Below are 11,297 nucleotides of genomic sequence, written 5' to 3'. Positions count from 1 at the left end.
ACACCAAAAATTAATTAAAAATATAAAAAATCTGAAAAACCTAAAGCTTAATTAAAATACTAAAAATAATTTAATATTTTAAATTAATTGTATTATATTGCAAAAAATACTGAATAATAATGAAAAAATAATGTAATTAACAATATTTATTTTTAAACTGTAATTAACAGTAATTATAAAGATATAAATAGGAGAAAATTACATTTAATTAGTTTTAGACAAGAAATTAGCAATATTTCTAAAAATATGATAATTTCTAGAAATTACTATATTTTAAATAAATACAGTAATTTAATAATTGAAATATTTAAATAGCTAACAATATTTTAATAATTAATAATAAAAAGTAACAAATTGTTTATAAATTAACCTAACCCGATTAGATCTATAAATTTGCAGGCTCAAGAAACTATTTTCTTTTGAGTTATGTCTGTTTGAGATATGCACCATGCCCACACATTATCAGGGATAATCATATCCAAAGTCTAATTGGGTATCAAACTTTTGGAGTCCAATGATGGCTTTAGTGGATAGTGTCCAAGCTAAACAACTCCTAATAAGCTGAACTTGGAAGTTATATGCATATATGGTAAATATTATTATATAATATTTAAATAACAATTTTTATATTAATATATATATATATATATAGAAATGTTATACATTTTTTATACTAGACTAGAATTAAATAAAAATTTTAATTTGTAAAAAAATCATAGTTTTATAATTAACACGAGCATCTTTATCAACAGAAAATGTACAAGACCGAGCCCTAGCCCGAAGCCCGTTCTATACACAAAATGTCTTATTTTTAGTATACTTTTATAAACTAATATTATATTAATTTAGTAATAATTTAATAAATTAATAAACTAATTTATATTTCCTAATAGTAAACTAATATTTTTAATAATTTAAGAAGCATATATATATATATAATATAAGTACTTTTTTATATATTTAATAGTATCATGTTGTGCTTATTTTGAGAAAGCCTGAGTTTGAGCCCACGAACCTAAAATTTTGTCCAAGCCTGATAAATAACGGGTCAGGCCAGGCCGGGCCGTTGGGCTACCTGGCCCATGAATAGGTCCAATTGTATATATAAACAATTGTATACATCAAAAATCATATGAAATAAAATTTTAAACATCTTTTTCAATTTTTTTTTTTAAACGGACCTCTCATAGCTTGGCTCGGTCTGTGGCTTGCCATGGCCCAAGGCTCAGCCTAGTATGACCTGATTTACACCTCTACTTGAACCCGCCCAATATTGGGGATGGGGCGGGAAAATTCGAGGATTCCCCATCCTTGATGAGGAGTGGGGTGCCTTGCTGCTGAACTCGCTCGACATTTAGGAGTGGTTGCCTTGCCTTGCACTCGCCTGACACTGGAGATGGGGCGGGAATGGGGTAAAGTGTCTTAACTATGAGGTAAGGACAGGGAGGGGGTGCCCCGCCCTAAACCCACCCATTGCCATTCCTATATAATTGTTAATTATTAGTGAAATTAATAAAAATATTAACCTTTTTAATTATTTAAAGATAGTCAAAATTTCATTTAGAAATAATAAAAATAACTAGTAGGGACCTATGCGATGCACAGGAAAATATGAAAGATTTAATAATTTTATTTACTATTAATTAATATTAAATTAATAATCAATATTTTTTGTTAATTAACTAACAATATTAAAGTTATTGTTAATATCTAAAATTTTAATAATTGTATTTTCATTTAATGATTATTTACAGAAAATAATTATTGCTAATTTAATATGAACAAATATTTTTTAATAAATTTAGATTTATTAATAATTTATATAAATTTTAATAATTGTTATTACTTTTAAATGAAATTTTGACTAACTTTAAATAAATAAAAATAATTACAAAAGCTAACATTTTTATTAATTTCACTAATAATTAACAGTTAATATATAATATGTAAAATATAACATATAGTATGTAACATATGATATATAATATATTATACATATTAATATATAATATAATGAAATTTGATTTCATAATATATATTTTATATATTATATGTTATAATATATATAATAAAGTATATATTATTAATCAGTTTTAACTGAAATAACCAAAAATTTTGGTTTTGATTTTTATTTTTGTTGTTCAGTTTTTAAAATTTCGGTTTATTTGATTCGATTTTTTACCTAATAAACCAAATGCTCACCCCTAGGTTTTATCTAGCAACTATTAAAAATTAGTATTGATAAGATAATTAAAGTTAATAATAAAAAATCATTTATAACTTAACCTATCCCAATCAAATCTATAAATTTCCAAGCTCAAGCAACTATTTTCTTTTGATAAATAACAATAGTCTCATCTCTGATAAATAACAATAGTTTAATCTCCAATAATTATTAAAATTTATAGCGTAAATACACAATTATTGAAAATATATTGATAATGAAAAAATACAATAATTACAAAAATAAAATAAGTACTAAAAATAGATTAACTTAGTCAGTAAATAGTATAATCTCTAATAAATATTAATCAATAAGTTATAACAAAAATACAATTAATACAATAAGTACCATAGGTTAAATTTAAAAATATCAATAATAGTAGTTTAATCTCCAATAATCATTGAAAGTTTTCTAAATAACAAAAAAAATTATACAAAATCATTGAAAATTCATTTATCACAAAAAACAATAAATAATTACTGAAATACAATAAATATTAATTTTAGTATATATATAATTATATAATAAATACAGATTATAAGTTTAAAATCATTATTAATAAATATTAATTTTTTTGAAAGTTATTTTCTCGAATTATTACTTGATATAAGTGAAATTAGCTATTCATAGTATTATGTTATAATTATTTTTCTACTTTTTAGAATTGTTTTATATTTATTACATAATTTCTTTATTTGAACTATTTAAATTCTAGTTATGTTAAATATTTTGTTATTTAAAATATTTAGTTATATAAATACTTAAATAATATGTAAAATATTTAAATTTTAAAATATTAATTATTTATTGAATTTAATTATCCATAAAATCATAATTTATACTATTAGTAGATAATTTCATTATTAATTTTTAATATATTAAATTATTCTTAATTTCAATATTATGTTGTAATTATTTTTGTACTTTGAAGAAATTTTTTAAATTTATCACATAATTTCATTATTTTAACTATTTAAAATCTAGTTATGATAAATATTTAAAAATTTTTGTTATTTGAATTTTATTTATTTAAAGCTATTACATATTATTAAATATTTGAAAAACATTTAAATTGGTAATCTGGAAAAACATAATTTAAATTGTTAGTACATGATTTTGTGATATATTTTGTAAAAATATAAAATTATTTTTTGTGTTTTTAATAGATATTTTAAAGTTATTATATAATTTTGTTAGAATATTTAAATAATTCTTAAAATTTTAATGAAAACTTTCATTAGATAGATATAGATAAAAATCAGGGGAGAGGATAAATAGGGATTAGAGATAATTAAGAAGAGAAACTCTCTACTAAATTAGAGATATTTTTGGAGATAAATAGGAATTAGAGATAATTTAGAAGATAAATAGGAATTAGAGATAACTTTGGAGAAAGTGGGGGATAGTGTGGGGGGTAGTTTAGGAGAAATTTTAATAGAAGAGATTATTTAGGTTATTGGGAAAGTGCGGTTGTTTAAAAAATGACGGAATTAAAAAAATAAAAAATTCAAAAAAGGGAGAAAATTTTTAGACTTCCTTGTTTTAATATATATAGATGGTAAATATTATTATATAACAGATTTTATATTAATATATATAGAAATGTTATATATTTTTTATACTAGACTAGAAGTAAAAAAAATCATAGTTTTATAATTACACGGGCAATCCTATAAGCCTATACAAATATTATTACACTTAAGGTGTGGGCTAGGCTAGGCCAAGCAATCTTAAAAACTACTAATACACTATTTAGCCCAGAATTTTTAATTTTTGGTTTATCAGGCGAAACAATGTGGGTGGCCCATCCCTCATAGTTATTTTGGCTTCAATATTATCTAAAAATAGTTTAAAAAACCTAAAAATAATGCATGCATGGGTTCCGCTTGGTTTGGTGACTTTGATCTAGTTCAATTATGAGTGTTACGTGCATGCAACTTGGGTTGGTTGGGTCACGATGAGGATCAATCCAAACCTAATCCAAAGTCTTAAACCCTAAGTTTTGGCTTAGATTAATTTAGTTAATGACTAAAAAAGTTAACTATAGATTAATTTAATTATGACTATAGCCAAATTTTATATATTTACTGGTGTTTAAATATTTTAAATATTTAAGTGATATTTACCAAAAATTAAAACATTTAATTATTAATAAAGTAAAATAAATAAAATAGAACACTAACAAAAAATGTGGAAAAATAATTATTTTATTAAGTAATTAGCAATGATTTTTATTTTTTTCTAAAATTATTAATATAATTAATCCAAATTACTCAACTACTAAAAATTTTCTGTAATAAATTATTAAGGTAATGATTTAATTATTTTAAACAATATTGCATTATTTCTTTAGTTATAAGTATTGGTTATTTCACTTTCTTTGATAAGTCCCGTGCATCGCACGGGTCCCCGCTAGTTAGGTATTATAAGACAAGTGCAACATTTTAGAATATGCTTTGGTTTCACTGGTATTTTATAGTTTTGTTTATCATAAGTAAAGATGTTAAGTAAAAAAAGTAAAAAAGTAAAATGGGCACTAATAAAGATAATTATGCTCTTTTCAAATTATAAAAAGCTAATAAGAAGTCATAGTAACAGCCTTAGACAAAATAATACAACCATGACTTTAAGTTTGAAAATCACAAGCTTCAGTTATGAAGATTTTTTATTGAATTTCCCAAATCAACAATGGTATCGAGATTTTTATATTTAATTTGGGGCTGATTTTTTTAAGCCAATCTGTATTTGAAGAAAAAGAAATAACTTAGGTATATTTATCTTGGATATTTTTTCTTTTTAATACATACCCGATTGGGGTCTGGAATTTTGCCTTTGAAATGGCTAAATCACAAGCACAATTCAAATATGTATATTTTTTTAAATCTCTAAAATACAGACTTAATTTGGGGTTATTTTTTTTAAGTCTTTAAAATAAAGGTCTGATTCAAGCAAGGATTTTAAAACCGATCCGGACAACGAACTGATTAGGGGTCCGGTTCTTGGGTTGAATGGTCTGTTCGTTCGAATCGAACAGTCGGCCCGCTCTGACAAAAAAATAAAAAAAAAGCGGTCAAAACCGTTGAACAGTTCGAATGGTTCAACCGCCCGGGTCAGTAATTTGCTGACCAAATCAGTATTTTTTGGCAAAAATCTGGTTTTGGGGAAAAACGGAACCGATCAAATGATCGGTTCCCGGTTTTTCTGGTCCGACCATCCGGTTCGATCCGGTTTTGAAAACCATGAATTCAAGTCTGTACTTTGTCTTTTGAGATGTCCAAAACATAGGCACTGTTCAAGTTTATAGTTACATTGGAATTTTTTAAAGTACAGACCAAATTTAGATCTGAAATTTTTCCATGAATCAAATCTGTCAAGAGAAACGAAAATTTTAATGATATTTTTAAAATTAAATATTTTAAAAATATTTTTACAACTTAGACTACAAGGTAGTTTAAACCTCAACTCCACTTTCCACTTACCATTCCCTCCTATTACCATTATTACCATTATGATGATATCAGAATAGAAAACCTAGGAAATCAAAATTATGATGATATTTTCCAAATTAAATGGTGAACCAATACTGCAATATACAATTTTTTACTACAATAAATCACATCTTTTAAAGTAAAAAACAGAAGCTGCAAGGAAGAAGAAACCTAGGTACATCATTTGACAGTATGAAAGAAACATGGTCACACTATGGGAGTTGAGCTGCACATGGTAAACAAACGGAAAAAAGCAAAAGACAAAGACACGTTGAGACTCAAGTAGAAGAAAATGGCTAAATCATAAGCACAATTCAGATCTACAATTTCTTTTTAAATCTCGAAAAAAATATTTGTTTTTTTAATGTCTAAATCACAGGCATAATTCTGATTTTTTCAAGTCTTTAAAACAATGGAAAATTCCCCATAAGTATCCTGTAATTTAGGCCGAGTGCCAATTTAGTACCTGTATTTTAAATCGTGACAATCTAGTATCCAAATTTTTAATTTGTGACAATTTGATACCTGATGTTAGATTTCCGTCAATTAGAAACTCACATGCGGGTTAAAATTTTCAAAATACCAAAAATACCTTTTACAAAGAACCCTTCTTATTTCTCTAATCCCCTGTTGTCTTCGTTCTGGGTTGAATGAATGAAAAACCCTTCTTAGTTCGATCAAAAACAGCACTGCTTCCGATGGAAATCTTGCCGGGATGATTCCACCGGGTAGAATTTCCGGTCAGTTTTTGTCAATGATCAGCCCATGGATGTTGCACATTTTCGGAGAGTGTCGGGCTACGTCAACCAGCACGATGCGCTCTTCCCGCTGCTAACAGTCGAAGAAACACTCATGTACAGCGCCCGTCTGAGGGGATGTGGTGGGCGTAGTGTGGCTGCAGCGAGAGTGAGAGAGCTGCTGAAAGAGCTGGGGTTGGATCATGTGACGGATTCGAGGATTGGCGGGGATTCAGCTCCTGGGATCTCAAGCGGTGAGAAGCGCAAGGTCTTTGGGTTACAGAGACTCTAGGTATACAAACCTCGTTGGCTCTTGAAGGCCAATTGTCGATTGAGGATAAAGCTGCTGAAAATCATCATGAAGAAGACGAGCAACAAGAAAAGCGGTTGACGATAACTTTGGCATCTGATTTTATCGAAGAAAAGCATCTTTTCTACCCAAAATCTCGATTTCGAGAGGTCTTATTCTAAGCCAAAAATTCTGCAGCAACATATTCAGAACCAAGCAACTATTTGCGGCCCAAATGAACCAAGCCTAGGTGACCGGAGTTGTGCTGGGAACCATTTTCATGAATGTTAACAATGACACCGCCTGGGTTAGGTTGCAGATGCGACTCGGGTTCTTCGCTTTCAGTCTCACTTTCTTGCTCTCTTCAACAACAGAAGGGCTACCGATTTTCTTATAGGAGAGAAGAATTTTGATGAGAGAGACTTCCAGAGGAGCTTACAGAGTCTCGTCCTATGTAACAGCCAACACCCTGGTATTCCTCCCCTTCCTTCTACTGTTTGCTCTTCTCTACAGCGTTCCCGTATATTGGCTAGTGGGTTTGAGAAGAGAAATCAATGGGTTTCTATACTTCTGTCTAGTGGTTTGGATGGTGGTGTTGATGTCGAATTCATTTGTGGCATGTTTTAGTGCTCTCCTCCCCTCAGAAAATGGCACTGCTTCTCGGATTCTCGGCGGTGCAATAATTTTTCGGTGACAAATTAATTTTCCCAATGGCAATTCGCCTGACACCATGGGCGTGAGGGAGCTGGTTCTCTGTAAATGTAAGAACAGTGGTTCCTACTTGCATTGCTTGATGGGTTATTTTAATAATTTTAATCCGTCGAAATAGCATTGGGGGTATTTAAGACTTTTTATCCTTTAACCGACGGAAATCTAATGTCGGGTGCCAAATTGTCCCAGATTAAAAGTTCAGGTACTAGATTGTAACACTTTAAAGTACGGATACTAAATTGGCACTCGGCCTAAAGTACAAGGTACCTATTGGGAATTTTCCCTTAAAACAAAGTCCTGATTCAAGACTTCTTTTCATAGGTTGTTCAAACAAGAAGTTGAGAGAGCCACTTAGGAATGTCCAACTTTTTCTCAATTTATTTGATTTTAGATTAGTTAAGTAATTTTTTTACTTAATTTTTGAGTTGTTTTGTTATTAATTTATGATTTTATAATATTTGTTAGAAAGTGTATTTTTTCCTCTTAGAAAGTGAGGGATACAAATAGGAAGGACTATATATATACGAGAGAGAGAGAGAGAGAGTTCTATCCTTAACCTTAGAGCTAAGGAATTTTTAGTGAATTTTTGTCTAAAACTTTGTTTTGGTCATTTATTCCTCTTTCCATTTGATTTTTTTGTTCTTCTTATGGGTTTTGTTTAATGTAAGGTTTTTAAAACCGAATCGGACAATGAATAGGTTAGGAGTTTGGTTCCCGGGTCGAACAGTCTGACCTTTCAAACCGAATGGATGGCCCATTTTGACAAAAAATTAAAAATAAAAAAAATAAAAAACGACAAAACCGTTAAGCGATCCAAACGGTTTGGATGATTCGAATACCCAGATCAACATTTACTGACTAAATGAACGGTTTTTGGTGAAATAACGGTTCTGGAATAAAACGGAATCAGTCACCTGACTGATTCCTAGTTTTTCCTGTCTGACCATCCAGTCCGGTCCCGTTTTGAAAACCATGGTTTAATGTGTTTTTCTCGTATGAGTTGTTTTTTCAGGGAGAGCTATGGCGTAGGTGGCATACTGGCATGTGTTTTATCATATGGGAACAACATGATAAGTTTGTCTTTTACTAAATGCTTGGTATGTGCAACTTTGTCCATTTGATGAACATTTCCTTTTAGGTTAATATTTGAATATGGGTTTCTTTCATTTGCTATTGATTAAAATTATGAATATTTCCTTAGGATTGAATTGGGGTTGCCTCTCAAGCCATGAACGGTCCCATTATTGGTGCTCAAGGTGGCATAACTGATGGATTGTTTACAGGTTTCGATTTTCTTTTATGGTGTTTGTTATAGATCAGGTAATAAATAGTTCCACAGATATATTCTTTTTCTAACTTTGGTATCCACTAAATCTTAGGCCCATTTTGGCCTTGCCTTGCCAATTTTTTAAAAGCATTTTTACATTATGAATGTAATTGTACCATTTTTTTGAGTTTGTTGGGAAGAGTTTGTCAATGGTTTAATCTATCTGACCCAACCAATTGTGTTGATTCTGGTTATGTGATTTTGTCCCGATTAATAAATGGATTGGGACCTGTTCTTTATGTTCTGTATTGATCAAGATCAGGACTGATTATGTAATTAATAATATATAAAGGTTTCCCGGTTTTCATGTAATTTTTGTTTTATTCTGTGTGTCAAGGGTGAGTTTGATAGACACCTCCACCTGGAGATAATTAGTTTTGGTTAAAAACTTGCTTTATAAAAATTGAAGTTTTGAGTTGTTATTAGCAGGCTAAGGTGACCCACACCTCCACCTGGAGAAAAGTTGTTAGTAGGTAATTATAGATGTCAAGTATCATCTACATCTAAGGGGCATAGAAAAGGGATGGTTCAAACTTCTACTAGTCCCAAGGATAGGAGTGTTGCTATGTTGTTTCATCTGTGTTAAAATAAGACAATAATACAAGTTAATTAATACAGAAATAATTAGGTGACAGTAGATAAATTAGCCCACTTGGGAAATCTCTACTAGGGGTGTAAATGGTTTGGATCATGATCCAATCCGATCCTATTTGAATCGCTCCCTATCCGATTTGATATATTTGATATATTTATAAATATAAATATATATAATACACATATATGTTGTTTATTTTTTATAAACATGTTATATTATTTATTTTTTTATAAAAATATGTGTATATATGATGAAAATAATTAAAAAACACTTCTATTTTTTGTTTTTACTTTATTTAAGTTCGTATATTTATTTATTTTTAATAATTTATTAATTTTTAAAGAAAACAAGTCAGATTGGATCAGATCCAAAGATCTGACTCACTGATAAGATTTGAATTCAAATCAAGTCCTATCAAATCCAATCAGATCTTTGGATCGGATCGATTCAACATAAACAGTGTCGGATTGGATTCAGACATACTCTGATTCGAATCCGATCCGATCCGTTTGCATCCCTAATCTCTAATTTCTTTTTTTGATTGCACACAATACTATATTCACAACCATGGTTAGAGGGAAGGGGGGGGGGGGGGGGGGGGGGGGAGGTAAAGAAGGAGGAAAAGGGGGAGGGTGGGGAAGAAAGAGAGAGGCATTGTTCTTGAGTTTTGAGTGTTCGTGATGTATAGAATCTTAAGGGAATATTAGTTTTCATTTGAGAGCCCCCTTTTTTCTTGAACTTTTGCGGATATATGTTTCTTAGTTGCTTAGTTTGTCTGTTCCAATTTTGGTTAAATCTTTTATCAATTTAAGTAATAGTTGTAGGATACGGTATCTTTGTTTGGGTCAATGTTTTCAAAACCAGACGGGACCAGAAAAACTGGGAACCGGTCACCTGATTGATTCCGTTTCACCCCAGAACCGTCTTTTGGCAAAAAAACGTTGATTTGGTCAATGAACTGACCTGGGTGGTCGAACCGTTCAGAACAGACTATCCATTCAGTTCGAATGATCGAACCGTTTGACCCAGGAACCAGACCCCTGAACGGTTTGTTATCCGATTCAGTTTTAAACCTTGGTTTGGGTAGTGGCTTTCTTATTAGTTTGAACAACTTTTCACTCTCACTGGAATCCATCAACTTTTTCTGCATAAATTGAAATGTAATCTATGATTTCCAATTCCATATATACCATAATTTCCAAGCCAAAACTTTGTTCTCACTAGTTTCTTTCATCTCCAGCTTTAATTTGGCCAAAGTCCTTATTTTACCTGATTTCTTTAGCCTGTTCTAAATGTAGAAATGAAGTTGTGGGTTTGGAGATCACCGTTTATGTGGCCTAGGAGAGTTCATATGTTACTTTTCAGGTTTTTTAGAAACAGCGTGAAGGGACAGAGTGACGGGACAAAACAATTTTGGAGGTATAACTGAACCGGCCAGTCCAATTCAGTTTTCTAAACACTGGTTAAAAACCGTCATCCTCATTGACCTCCAAGCCTAACGTTTAACGCAAAGGCAAAGGCCAAGAGGAAAAAAGAGAAGGTACTTTTGTTAATCACTTAATGATATTGGAGCTTAATTTTTCTGGTTAACAGATCTAATAGAAAGTAGTAAACATATTAATAGATCAAAGGCTTAACCCTACAAATATGAGTTGAAGATATAAACTCTTTATCAGATCTATCTTGCCTCCAAGCCATCAAATTATTTGTCCACACATGGGATGGATTTTTACAGCCGTGATCGAATGATAACATCCCTTCCAATGTATCAATCAATAATCACCTTAATTGCAGTAAGAGCTATGTGTCGTTATTGTGCATCCTTTTTCCTGTCGGTTAAAATCGTCTTTTCATGGCATTTTATGCCATTTTGTTTTACTGGCAGGCATCAATATCCAAGTATCCAACTAACAAAAGAAGAACGAA

The 11,297-nt window shown here is 30.3% G+C and overlaps 1 pseudogene; it reads left to right on the top strand.

The window, feature by feature from the left end:
* The first annotated feature begins 1,428 nt into the window (after positions 1-1,428).
* Positions 1,429-7,432, top strand: LOC148791072 (ABC transporter G family member 10 pseudogene; annotated as a pseudogene).
* The last annotated feature ends 3,865 nt before the right edge of the window (positions 7,433-11,297 follow it).

The sequence above is a fragment of the Nelumbo nucifera genome, chromosome 6 (assembly GCF_055504915.1).
Source record: "Nelumbo nucifera cultivar China Antique chromosome 6, China Antique-T2T, whole genome shotgun sequence".
NCBI classification, from domain to species: domain Eukaryota; kingdom Viridiplantae; phylum Streptophyta; class Magnoliopsida; order Proteales; family Nelumbonaceae; genus Nelumbo; species Nelumbo nucifera.
Note: the sequence above shows the minus strand (reverse complement) of the source record. Positions and strands in the feature narration are given on the sequence as shown.